Here is a 14,212-nt window from a genome sequence, read left to right on the forward strand (position 1 = left end):
GAAATGCTTAGCCTTAAAATTTGAACGTTTCCCTATATCTTCATATACAGAGCTGAAGACTGTGTATGAAGTATCTAAAAATATCCTTAAAAAGGCCATGACCAACCAGCCCTCTCAATTGCCGTCTGTCGGTCTGTCTTATCTATCCATCTGTCCATCTGTCTTGTCTGCCTGTCTTGTCTGTCTTGTCTATGTATGTCTGTCTGTCTGGTCTCCCTGTCTGTCTTGTCTATCTTGCCTGAAAGAATAATACAGGGTCTATATAGTAAACAAACCGATACACTGGCAGGCACGGATTTTTCAATGCAGTATTTGAAATGTCACATCTCTGTATAAAGACAGCTCATGACCTTTCATAATGATGATCTCTACACACAAATGTGTTAGAAATATTCTCATGCACTCATCAGACCTAATTAGTCTTCAGTTTATTGAGGGGAGCTTGGGTATAATATAAAGGTCAGCGAAAATCTACAGATTGAACAACAAATTAGTCTTAACTGAATTCATAAATAAGTACATAAATTCAAACCATGCCTATGATAACCATAATACATAAAATGATCTGTGACAATAAACAGATGTATCTTTGCACATTAAACTCACTCGACTGGGATATGTTTTGTGGTGCATAAAATAACTACCTGGTAGACATTTTCAGGTGGTGACCATCTCAGACCACTTTCAATAATGGAAATTAGTGTGTAATTAATTAAGGTAGTTCTAAAGGGCTTATTTTGAAAAAGACCAGCTATTTTGTTCAAGAGAAAGTTTAGTCTCAAATGAAAAAGGAAAAAAATTCCCCATTTTCTTTTCTTTATTTTCTTCCTTTAACACACCGAAAGAACAACAAAAATTGCTTCATGGTCATTGTACAACCTCTTACTTTAAGCACTCTTTCAGTGAATTAAGTTTATTAAGCAAAACTGGGCCAAAGGGAACAAATGTATATTCTTAACAAGGATTTTTACAAAATTTATTTTCAATGACCTTGACTGTTGACTATAAACATTTATTTAAGGTCATTGCCCACCCTTTACCCATATGCGACAACATTGAGATGGCGACCATCTCAAAGGGTCCTGCTTAAATAGTAGACAATAGGATGAAAAGAATTTCAGAGAATTTAACTTTGACCTTGACCTACAACATAAAAATTTTCCAGCTGGCATAAAACTTCTAACTTGAACTCATTACCCCTTACATACAAGCATTAGGGGTCAAATGCTGGTACGGGTCTCAAGGGGCAATGCTTATGCCGCTAGGCTTTGCCATTTAAAACCTTGAGTTAATGCCCAACCGTCTCATATAGGTTCTGCCAGCAAGTCATATGTCACACCTCCCCGTGGTGGCCCTGGTAATGCTTATGTAGCTAAGTGGCAGTGGCAAGAGGCGAGCATCCGGCGCCTTAAAATAACTGGAACCCGTGGCTAAGGGAAGGAAAACCCTGACAGAAAACCACTGGCCCTCCGAGTTCAGGGGGTTAAGCTTAGGGCTAACAACCCTAACTTGTAAAACAAACATTGTTACAGAAACAGTAACGAGGAATATATCTATACCTGTGGACGAGAACCTCTCCAGGACCACCACTGGAACCAGTATGACTGTGGGTAGTCAAAGCCACCAGGAAGCTACCTGCATGATTAGAGAGGCACTCAACACGGCCAAAACCAAGGTCAGAATAGGATTTTGGAACGTGCGAACCATGTACGCAGCAGGAAAATTGGCACAAGTAACAGCAGAAATGAGGAAATACAACTTACATGTGCTGGGAGTCAGTGAGAGCAGATGGGTCAATTCGGGAAGAATGCGAACAACAACAGGTGAAACTCTATTGTATTCTGGCCGAGAAGATGGACATCACCATGAAGGGGTGGCAGTTATACTCAAGAAAGGAGTAGAAAAGTTCTTGATGGAATGGAAACCAGTTAGCAGCAGATTGATGTTGGTGAGACTTAGAGGAAAGCAGGTCAACACTACGGTTTTCCAGTGTTATGCACCTACTAATGATGCTGATGAAGAAGACAAAGATGCTTTTTACGAACAACTGCAAAGAGAACTAGACAACACGCCAGACCATGATATCAAGATCATCATGGGAGATATGAATGCTAAAGTAGGAGCAGATAATGAACTCTACAATAGAGCAATGGGGCACCATGGTTGCGGTATCATGAATGAGAATGGGCATAAGCTTGCAGAGTTTTGTACCACCAACAACTATGTGATCGGAGGAACTCTATTCCCCCACCGAGACATTCATAAGTTGACATGGCTCTCACCAAATGTGAGAGATCAAAACCAAATTGACCACATCATGATAAATGGTAAATGGAGGAGATCATTGCTTGATGTGAGGGTTAAGAGAGGCGCTGATGTTGGTAGTGATCACCACCTGGTAACAGCATCTATCAAACTAAAACTGCGCAACACACAAGGAAAGCTAACAACAAGGAAGAGATTTGATGTGGACAAACTCAGAGATATCAAGACAAGGCATGAGTTCAACATCACACTCAAAAATAAGTTTAGCATTCTACAGAACCTACAATCAGAAAACAAGACAACATCGGTTGATGAAAAATGGAAGGAAATTTGTAACATCTACACTGAAGCTAGCGAAAAGTGCATTGGCTACAAACCAAAACAAAAGAACAAAGAATGGATAACACCTAACACTTGGAAAATGATTGAAACAAGAAAATGCACCAAAAAGAAAATACTTGAAGCCAAATCACTGAGACTTAAGGAGAAACATCAACAAGATTACAGTGAAATACAGAAACAAGTGAAAAAAGCTGTACGTACAGATAGAAGAGCATACATAGATGCTTTAGCAACAAAAGCAGAAGAGGCAGCCAACAAAGGGGAACAAGGAAATCTATACAAAATAACAAAAGTAATATGTGGGAAAAACAGACCATCACCAAACCTTCCCATCAAAGACAAACAAGGAAAGCTGATAACATCAGAGAATGAAATGGAGGAACGATGGACAGAACATTTTAAGGAGATCTTAAACAGACCACCTCCGATCCATGAACCTGAAATCAGTGAACCCGAATCAGAGTTGAATATCAACATCAATCCACCAGACGTTCCAGAAATTACATCGGCCATACAGTGTTTAAAAAACGGAAAATCTCCTGGGAGTGACAATCTAAATGCTGAGCTGTTCAAAACGGACCCAATCCTTACAGCTACCATCCTCCAACCAACCTACAAAGAAATCTGGGAAAGTAAGACCATACCAGATCAATGGAATCACGGAGTCATCATTAAAATACCAAAAAAAGGAAATTTAAATGACTGTAATAACTGGCGTGGAATAACACTTCTCTCCATTCCAAGTAAAATCATGGCTAAAATTATCATCAGAAGAATATCCAAAGCCATAGATGTCAAACTACGGAAAGAACAAGCAGGGTTCAGACCAGGGCGAGGATGTATCGACCAAATATTCACACTGAGAAACATCATTGAACAGTGTACGGAATGGCAGCGACAACTTTATCTGAACTTCATCGATTTTGAAAAGGCCTTCGACAGCATTCATAGAAACAGTCTCTGGAGAATTGTGCGTTCGTACGGCATCCCCCAACATCTTATAGACATCATCAAGAGTTTCTACGTCAACTTCAGATGCAAAGTTGGAAATTCAAGCATCGAGTTTGATGTCAAAACTGGAGTTCGCCAAGGTTGTGTAATGTCATCAACGCTCTTCATCATAGCCATCGACTGGGTCATGAGGAACACAACATCAGACATCCCAAGAGGCATCAGATGGGGAACGTTCACAACACTTGAAGACTTGGACTTTGCCGATGATATTGTCCTGTTTTCCCACTCCCATCAGCACATCCAAGACAAAACACATAGGCTCCACGAATTTGCTGGAAATATTGGACTGAAGATCAATGCCAAGAAAACTGAAGTCATGACCCTAAATGTGAATAACCCACAGGGAATTAAAATGGACAATCACATCCTTCCATTTACAAACAACTTTACCTATTTAGGGAGTAGTGTCACAACAGATGGTGGAGCAGACAGGGACATTCAGCAGAGACTAGCAAAAGCCAGAGCAGCATTTAAGAACTTGCAAGCTGTGTGGAAATCCAGCCAGTATACCAACAGGACAAAGCTCAAACTGTACAAAAGCTGCATCATACCAATTCTTCTGTACGGTTCAGAGTGCTGGAGAATGACAGAGAACGACCTTAACAAACTGTCAACTTTCCACACCAAGTCCCTGAGAAGAATCCTAAAAGTATTTTGGCCAAATACCATCTCAAATCAGGACCTTCTCAGCAGATGCGATCAGGAGGATATGGCCACCATCATCACCAGGAGACGATGGACCTGGATTGGCCACATACTCAGAAGGGACCCTGAATCCATCATAAAGACAGCCCTCTTCTGGACACCAGAAGGAAAAAGGAAGAGAGGGAGACCAAAAGTTACCTGGCGGCGAACAGTGGAAGCCGAGATGAAAGAGCATCAGAGAAGCTGGGGCACTCTCCAGAAGCTAGCCAGTGACAGACAGGGATGGAGAGCCCTCGTTACTGCCCTATACGCCAAAGGCGTCACGGGCAGTAAGTAAGTAAGTAAGTAAGTACAAGCATTTTTGTTCAACCTGAGCAAGATTAAGCAAAAAGGGAAATAATCAACGGTCTAAAAATGATTATAAAGAGATTTGACTTTCACATTGACTTGATTCAAATTACAAAGTCACTGCACACAATTACCGTAATCCGGTGAATATAATACGCAGTAGTGTACAATACCCACCCCCCACTTTGGGCCTGAAAATGGTGAAAAAAAGCTTGTTGGGATGTATAATACGCATCAAAAAAATTGACCAAACGGTAATCCTGAGTATCAACAAAGCAGTTTTACTTTGTATGCACGCTCAACTTCATCGCGGGAATACGCTACCGGAAATAAGAAAAACACAATATTTTCTTAGATACGGATTTATTGTAACTAATACATCGCGGTAATATCTTTATTTCATAATCAATGTTTTTAATAGACCTAGTATTAAATATTCTACCGTAAATAAAATCAACTACTTTTAACAAGCGTGATATAATTGTTTAGTCATTACAATCCCTGTGAAGTGAAAAACGGACGATGTACAGGTATGGAGATAACGGACCTACATGTAATTAAATTCTTAAATGACTCCGATCAAAGTGATCAATTAGAGGCCTGGAACATAATAAAATATATGCACAAATAGTTGTGTTGTGTATAGTACACATAGCCTAAGGGGGTGTCTGAGATACCCAAGGTGTCAATCGTTAGCGGTGGGGAACCACAACTGTTTCAATGGCTTCAATTAACGGAATAGGTTATAGAATCATTTATATTCATAATTATTTGCAATAAATTAATTAGCATTAAATGAAAATGGTTAAAAATGAGCCAAATGATGTGTAAGCTGTTTTCAAAGATCGGCGTCAAATAGCACGTGGCCATCCAAGTCCGCATTCTATTAATAACAGCTGTAATGGCGGCGTACACGGAGATAAAGAATAGGCAGTTCAAATTAATTTTTAAAGGCCATTTTGAAACAGTTTATTTATTAACAGACTTAAAGTGTACATTTTCTTTAATTACATGCTATAACAATGATTTCCTAAAGGGGTTACATAGTAATATATATGTGATAATGAAGGAATATTACGATGTATAGCGGGGTATCGGTTCTGTCTGTGAACAGCATAGGTAATACGGCAGTATGATACCCTGTCCTTCAGCTAGGAAAAAATATGCCCAAATCCTATAGGGATGTATAATACGCATCCCTTTCTGAAGGTAAAAAATGCTGGGAAAAAAGTGCGTATTATATTCACCGGATTACGGTAACCCAAATGTTCTGTTCATGTGAAGTAGGAGCCAAATAAGGCCAAGTGGAGAATATATATATGCTCTGAAAAAAGAATTTTGCGTGATGCAAAATGACCTTGACACTTGACCTACAAACATCATTTAAGGTCACTGCACATCCTTAATTGTAGGCACTCTGTGAGTTCAGTATGAGCCAGATTGGACCAAAGGGAGAGAAGATATGCTCAAGATTTTCATATAATTTTGCTATGACCTTCACAAATTACCTTGAAGCTTGGTTCAAGATCACTGCACACCCTTTAGTTAAAAGCTCTATCAATGTGGAGTATGAGCCAAATAAGGCTAAATGAAGAGTATATATGCTCTGAAAAAAAGTATATTTCTTTGATCATATATGACCTTGACCTACAAACTGCATTCAAAGTCACTTTACACCTTTTGACCATAGGCATTATGTGAGTGAAGTTTGAGCCAGATTGGACCAAGGGCAGAGAAGATATGCTCCGGACAAGACTCTTTCATATAATTCAGCTGACCTAGAAACATGGTTCAAAGTCACTGCACTTTTAACCCGAAGGCACTCTGGGTGAAGTATGAGCCAGATAGGACCAAAGGGAGAGAAGATATGCTCTGGACAAGAGATTTTAGATGGACATGTGGATGGAAGGATGGATGGACTGAAGGATGGATGGACAGAGTGATCACTATAGGGCACCCAGAGTGGGACCCAAATTAAACAAATTATTCTCCTAACATGGATATTACACAGTGGTAGTCACCCTTTAAGTGAAGTTTGAGCCAAACTTGACCAAAAAGAATGGTCTGAAGCATGCTAATGGACCAATGCAGGGTATCATAAGAAGGGGCCCATATTAAGATAGTGATGCTTCTATTCACCATTTTATTTTTTGTGTTCCCTCAAATGTAAAATTTTTGCAAGATTGGTAGTAATTCTCACTTTGCATTATAATCATCAAAGGTCTTATTGACTGGTTGGATGACCAGATCCTCTGTTTTCTTTTCAGGTCAAAATGTTGAGGGTCATCAATCTTTATTGCTTCACTCTAATTATCATAGATTTTACAATAAGACTTTAAAGGACATATCGCATGTTTTTCAATTTTCGGAATTTTTTAAATAAAATCATTCTATACTCATTAAAAATCAAGTTTATTAACGTTTTCATAAAATATTCTGCCTAATTCGTGAGTTTGAAAGTGATGAAATTCAAATGTCGCGATATGCATATTTTCTCTCTCGATCTACCCGCCATGAAGTGTGACGTCATATGCGACCTCGAGCGAGAAGGTGCTGTTAGCAATCTTTGTAATTGGATAGATTTAAACGACAATTAAACTAATTATCACCTATTAAATTGCCGATAACGGGACATGATGGTGTTCTGTGCCTCCTGCGGGTGATTTAGCTTCCGAAAATGGGGATTTGGACGGTTGTTTTTTTAAGTTTCCCTTACGAAAGTAAGCGGAAATCTTGTGACAAATAGGGGTCTATCTGTCGACGAGAGGATTTATAAATAAACATTCAATTCATAGATTATTAATTATATGGTACATTTTTGTAATTATAGTTTCATAAATAAATCGTATTTATTTCTCAAAAAGAAAAAAATAGAAGTTTATCCACAGGAGCCTGTGTACAAAACGCAAGTTCATCGGAGAAAAATAACGAGAGGGGGCGCCATTTTGCAAACCGCCTCGCTTCATTAACTGTTTTCTTTTTCTTATTGTTAAACTATACGTTCATGTATGCATCGGTTTTGTATACATGATTTCTTCATTCATACATGTGGCTCACCTCTGCAGAAATCATAATTTTAGTACGGTAGGTGAGATTTCTGTTAGTTTTATTTTTTGTGGGAGAAGTCATGGATCGAGTTGTCGATATTGATTGGTTACGCGAGAAATAGACAAAGTTTGTTGATATACATTTATACGTAAATGGATAAAAAAAATACGGAGATGGGATCTAACAGAAATAAACAATAATTAAGGAAAACTTTGTTGTCTGTTTTTATAATCTAGTGTAATATAAAGTAAACAACCTTAGACAGTTGTGATCAGTTACTGCCGAAGAAACAAACTTCTTGTGCACCACAGTTTTTACAATAATGAACATTCTGAGTCGTTAGGAACGCCAAAAACCAAGACTGTTGTAGATTTTAATAAATAAACACCTTTAACAGATTTATTTGAGCTACAATCCTTACTAAGTTGTGTTTACAATGTTTACACGTCGATCAATTTGATCGTCATTGCCGACTTCATCGTCGCTTTTTCGGCAATATCATTGTTTTTTATCCGTACTAGTGGCTCAAACATGTACGACTGAATAATAAGATTCTTTTAATTTATTCATCATGTAAAAAAACAACTTACATGGTGAATGAATGTCAAAATTTAAAGAAGATAATGCTAATCCTACAATTTGTTTTACAATCAGCTGTTCAAGTCAAAAAGTCAAAGGGCACAAAATTGGTTTATAGATATGCCCTTGTACAATATTGTTCAGCTATTACATCTTGAGGAAAAACCAGAGATATTTCAAATTTGCACTTCATTGATTGTTGACTTCACAATGATGATCAGATCGAGTTCATTTTTTGATACCAAACAAAATCTTTCCAATATCACAGAGGCAATATATTTGAATAAAGCAGTTCATTCATCTTACATAATTATCAATCTGCAGTCGATTTATTTGTTGAACTACTCGTTATTGTCTATAATTACCCACTTTTAACAGATTTCTAAATTCATAGCTCTTGCTTTCTATCTTTGAAGTTTTTAACTGATTTGAACCCTAGGAGCTCTTCTAAAATAGTATGGGTGAGGTTTTGAGATGTTTTTTAGCTTCAATGTGTGAACTTACATCTATGTAATCTTATAATTTAATGGCTCATTGAAGAGCAATAAGTACAGAACTAACTCATGAAACTCTCACAAACACTTTCCAACAAGATCTTCTACTTCATAATTTCAAGAGCCACAAAATGAACATCTTTCATTTTAGACCCCTTAATATTTACCTATATTATTTCTTCCTCTTTTTTAAGCTTAGCATTTGTTCATTTTTATATCATGTAATATTCAAATGATTTTTTTTTTACAATGTATTGTATTAGGATCAAAGGAGGATAATTTCATTTGCTGTCAATAAAACATTTATTTTCATGCATTTAAAATTGATATATACAATAAAGACATACAAAATACAGTGCACAATAATAATTTCAAGATTGTTGGGCTTCAACTTCGAAGTTTTGAAAGTTAAAATAAATACATTATGAACAACAGGAAAATTAAATGACCTGTTACAATTTTCTCAGCAAAATAAGGAAATTTAACAAATGTGTGTGCCAAAAAATTATTTATAAACCTCAGTTGCAATTATTTGTGGTTTCTAAAGAATGTTTTGCGTAATTTGTACTTACCTTCTATTATGCTTCAATCACAAAAAATCTCTTTGCAAACCACTTTGCAACCATGATTCCTGAAAAAAAAATTGCAAATATAAGTTGACAGAATATACCTGGAGTACTGAGCTGTTTTAGTGTGATTTAATCAAATCAATTTTCTAAGTAAATAGGTTTTTCAGAATATTTTTTTTGTATCTTTTACTATCTAAAATTCAACATCCCATTGTGGCCCAACCCTATCCCCCAGGGATCATGTATTGAACAAACTTGAATCTAAACTACATGTACCTGGCTATGCTTCTGATTTCTGAAAAGATTCTTTTCTGAAATGTTCACAAATTTTCAATGATCTCACTTTAAAAGGAGGTGTGTAACCTAATTTTAACAAACTTCTACACACTTTATCCAAGGATGTTTTGTGCCAAGTTTATGAAAGTTTACATACTGACAGGTTTGCGAAAGTTTACATACTGATAGACAGATGGATGGACAGATGGACATACAGAAAGATGGATGCCAGACAGAAAGTGATCATAAAAGCTTACATTAACTTTCAGGTAAAGCTAAAAACATAATCTTGATAAAGCAAGAGGTCAATAGGCCTTAACGGTCACCTGAGTACCATAGCTCATATACAAACTTGTCAAGAAGTCTCATATATGCAATAAAGGGACATGGACACGATTTGACTTAAAATTTTCAAATTTTATTTTTCCATTTTCACTGTTCATATTGATAAATATAGAAGTTTATAATATCATGTCAAAATTTGAAAGTCAAATATCAAGTTTTAGGCAAGATACGGAGGTTTTATTTTTTGTTTTGTAAACAAAGCTTGAATATTGTCATTTTTTACATATATGTTGTATTGGCATAAGTTTCAATCAAATGTAACTTTCTTTTGTTGATAATAGTATTTATGAAGATATTGAGTTAGTTTGAATTGTTTTTACATGTCATTTTGTCCAAGAAATGCTAATTCTCAACATTTCATTTTTTTGTAAACAGCTATAAGACTCGAGCTTTGTTTACATAACAATCAATTCTTACCTCTGTATCTCGCTTGTAACTGGACTTTAATATTCAATATTTTTGGTCAATCTTTTAAAATGCACCAGTAAACTATTTTATTCATAAAAAATCTTAATTTTTTTTTATCCCTTTAAATTAATTAAGTTTCATTCTGGAGTAGAAAAATTATAATATTGTAATGACAACCACCTCCCTGTAGAAATCTTTCAAAAAGGACTATGAAACCAGGGTCCATGAATTTCACAATAGAGGGTTTCATGGACATTACAAATATAAATATAACCATGCATTTAGTTTTTTCCTCACATGTGTGGGAGCAGAGAAGAATTTTGAAAATTTATCTTTCTTTGCATATTTGGCCCTGCCTGTGGCACCCCAGGGTGGTAGAGCCATGAATTTCAGATTCCTCTTACCATAGATATGCTTCACACCTAAAATACCGGTAGTAACAATTGGCCTTGTAGTTTTTAAGAAGACGTTACATATGTAAAATTGTTGACGCACGATGCACAGACGCACGACGACTTATGAAGACCATGCAATAGGTCACCTGAGTGACTCAGATGACCTAAAAATTTATCACATATTTTTGCACACAGTCACAAATATTTGGAATTGTGAAGTCAAGGTCATAGGGAAAGACAAGGTTAGATTATGCAAACTTCAATTGTTCTCATAAATACAAACTTTTTGATGAAGATTGATAAATATCATGATTCAAAGACCTTCTAATAAGAAAGGTAACTCTCATTAAGATTTCTAATAGTATATAACCTTAACACGAATTACATCAAATTTTACTCTCCAAATTGTGAGCACCTTGTTATTTTTTTAAATGGAATAATTTCTGCAAATGTAATAAAGGAGACAGAGGAAAGTCTAGTTACCAATCAAACAGTGTCTTATGAATATCAGTATTTCATGCCACTGGACAAGCAGACAACTACCATATTATTTTTTGTAAATATTTTTATTAATGTGTACTTGTATCCACATATTGCAACTATTCCTAATAACATATGACCATTTATAAATATTTGATACCTTTACTTGCTTGTATATGTATATTTCCACATATTACTAAGAAATATAAAAGAAACTAGACAAAATTGAAATGGTGACCATCTCAAAAGAGCCCACTTAAAGACAGGACATAGTCTAAGAATGAAAAGCATTTCAGAGGTTTCTGCTTTGATCATAACATCTAGATAAAAAACCATTGCATAATGGAAAGAATATAGAGTTCAGATCAGGATTACTTTACAAAGGTCATGTTTCAGTAAATCTGCACACCCTTAGACTGTACAGTCTTGTGGTGAAGTGTGAGGAGAAGAGATATAAAAAGTCAAGACTTGATTTTAAAGAGACCTGCAATGATTTTCACCTAAGGTGTACTAAAAAATTGGTTTAAGGCACTAAACACCCTTTCAGCCTCTAGCACTCTTTATATGGAAGCATAAGCCAGATTAGATTAGGAGCTGAGAAGATATGGTTTGGACAAGTATTTTTTGAAGAGGGCTGTTATTACCTTGACCTTGGACCAAGAAACTAAGTTCAAGGTTACTGAATAACCTTTACCCAATTACACTCTAGGTGAATTATGAGCCATATTTGCCAAGGGAAGAGAATATATTGTTCAGACCATGATTTTACATATACTGCTATGATCTTAATCTTTGACCAATAAACTAGGTTCAAGGTCACGGCACATAATTCACCCACTTACACTGTGAGAGAAGTATGGACCAGATTTGGCCAATGGGAAATGATATACAGTCCAGAGAGAGATTTTACACGTCTACCACAGAAGTACTTTGTGGATGAATTATGACCAAGTTTGGACTAAAAGGAGATAACATATGCTTCACACAAATGATGTCAACAGACACACAGATGGACAGACTAATGGTTCACTAAAGTGTGCCTGCCTAGATTTTAAAAGATTTTCATGTGTAATAAAATGGAAAGTAGCTTAAGACTATCTAATTTTTCTAAATTCATTTTTCATTGCATCTTTGCTAGCCTAGGGTTTACAAACCACTCTGCTACTCTACAACCCTTGGCAGATTTTACGCACAAAATCAAAACTTGCTTAACATAATCTGATTGGCTTCGAAGCCAGGCGTTCGCAGAGAATCTGCTAATTGATGGTTTTGTTTCATGAGTTTTCATACGATCAGCCTTAACCTAACAGAAAGTAAACCCAAACTTAACCCCAGGTTTACTTTCTGGGTTTACTAGAGTGGACCTAGAGTAAACCCAGAGTAAACCCAAAGTAAACCCAGAGTGGACACAGAGAGTAAACCCGCAGAGAAGTATACCCCTGAAAGCAGACGCTAACTGTGTATTCGGAATACACAAGGGGCAGGAATTAAAGGCAGTAGGATGGTAAAATTAAAGACAGGTCTGCTTTACACTTCAGTGCATACAGTTGACCTTAAAAGCAATTTCCAAGTAAATCCAAAGTAAACCCCAAGTAAACCCAAAGTAAACCCCGAGTGGACCCAAATTTTCAAAAAGTAAACCCAGAGTAAACCCCAAAGGTAAACCCGGGGTTAAGTCGGGGTTCTAAGGTTGGGTCTGATTGGTACTGTACATATTTTAGCTGCTCTAATGTAACTAGGTCTAGAAGATGTTGTGCTATTTGTGAAAAAATTAACAAAATCTGCCAAGGGTTGTAGAGGAGCAGAGAGGATCGTAAACCCTTGGCTAGCAAAGATGTTTTCATTGCTGTATAGAGGGTGTTTAGGTACGAGCTCCCAATTTCTTTCTTGCAATTTAAAAATGCACTTGAGATTTTATAATGAAAAAAATGAAGTAATTTTACTCCAAACAGATGAGCAACAGAAAATATGATTTAATAACAAGCGTACCATGATTTTGAACAACACTAACTGCATCTTAGTGTTCAAGAAATTCTGAGTACATGTTTCAATTACCACATAACACCTACTACAAGTATTCAACTGAACATCTATACATTTTCATTAAACTAGAGTTGTTGCACATTAATGAAGGATGGACAAAGTTTTCCTGTCTTCAAGCAAAATAAAAGCTCTTCTTCATAAGGAGCCATTGGGCAAAAACAGACACCTAATATTGAGGGATGGACAATGACATCAGTTTTTCTGTCTTCAAGCCAAATATAAGCACTCCTTCATAAGAGGCCTTTGGACCAAAACAGTCACCTGGAAATGTACACAGTTCAATCAGGTGTTTGTGATTCCCAAATACACAACACTTGTACTATAGACTTTATATAAATTCAGATGTTCTGCAGTCTTGGCTTTTCTCTGATATACACACTCGGTTAATCTCTGCAACATCTCACGCAATTTAAGTAAGTGACTCTGGTGAGCAAAATTCTGTAGGACCAGACAAATTTTTAACAGCTATCTGGAATGGATATTGATATTTCATAATCAAGTGATAGGATAATTTGCATAAAAGGGCATTATAAAGGCATTTGCAAAAATGATTTTATGTTGAATTGTATTCTCATGTAACTGTCTTAAGATAAAAAATATGAACAAAGCTCATCTATTCATAAAAAAAACAATGCATGATGAGATGATGCATAATCTATAAAATCTCATTAAAAGGGCTGAGCGGGGTTGGGGTGGGGGTGCCGGGAGGGTCATGACAAAACTAATCTCCCTGAGAAGATTGAGCTCTGTATAAAGATAAAAAAAATTATAAATTTTCTAAAGCCAAAGTATTTCGATTTTTTCTTTACTAAATGATAGATTAAAGCCGAAAAGAACCAACTCCAAAAATTACATACTTAATTTATATGTAATTTGTTGACCAATTTGTTGCAATTATTTCGCAATTTCATAGACTCATATCAATTATTGCAAGTACATGTCTATGACCATTACATCCATA

General features: G+C 36.2%; 1 protein-coding gene across 3 annotated transcripts in view; it reads right to left on the minus strand.

Annotated features, from left to right (window-relative positions):
• The window catches only part of LOC105323021 (uncharacterized), a 66,476-nt gene that overhangs the window by 51,772 nt on the left and 492 nt on the right, over window positions 1–14,212 (minus strand). For all 3 annotated transcript variants that reach the window (XM_066075717.1, XM_066075718.1, XM_066075720.1), the window contains exon 2: window positions 9,308–9,366. The gene's annotated coding sequence lies outside the window, so the exon portion shown is untranslated. The remainder of the gene's footprint in view (window positions 1–9,307; window positions 9,367–14,212) is intronic.

The sequence above is a fragment of the Magallana gigas genome, chromosome 2, assembly GCF_963853765.1.
Source record: "Magallana gigas chromosome 2, xbMagGiga1.1, whole genome shotgun sequence".
Taxonomy (NCBI): domain Eukaryota; kingdom Metazoa; phylum Mollusca; class Bivalvia; order Ostreida; family Ostreidae; genus Magallana; species Magallana gigas.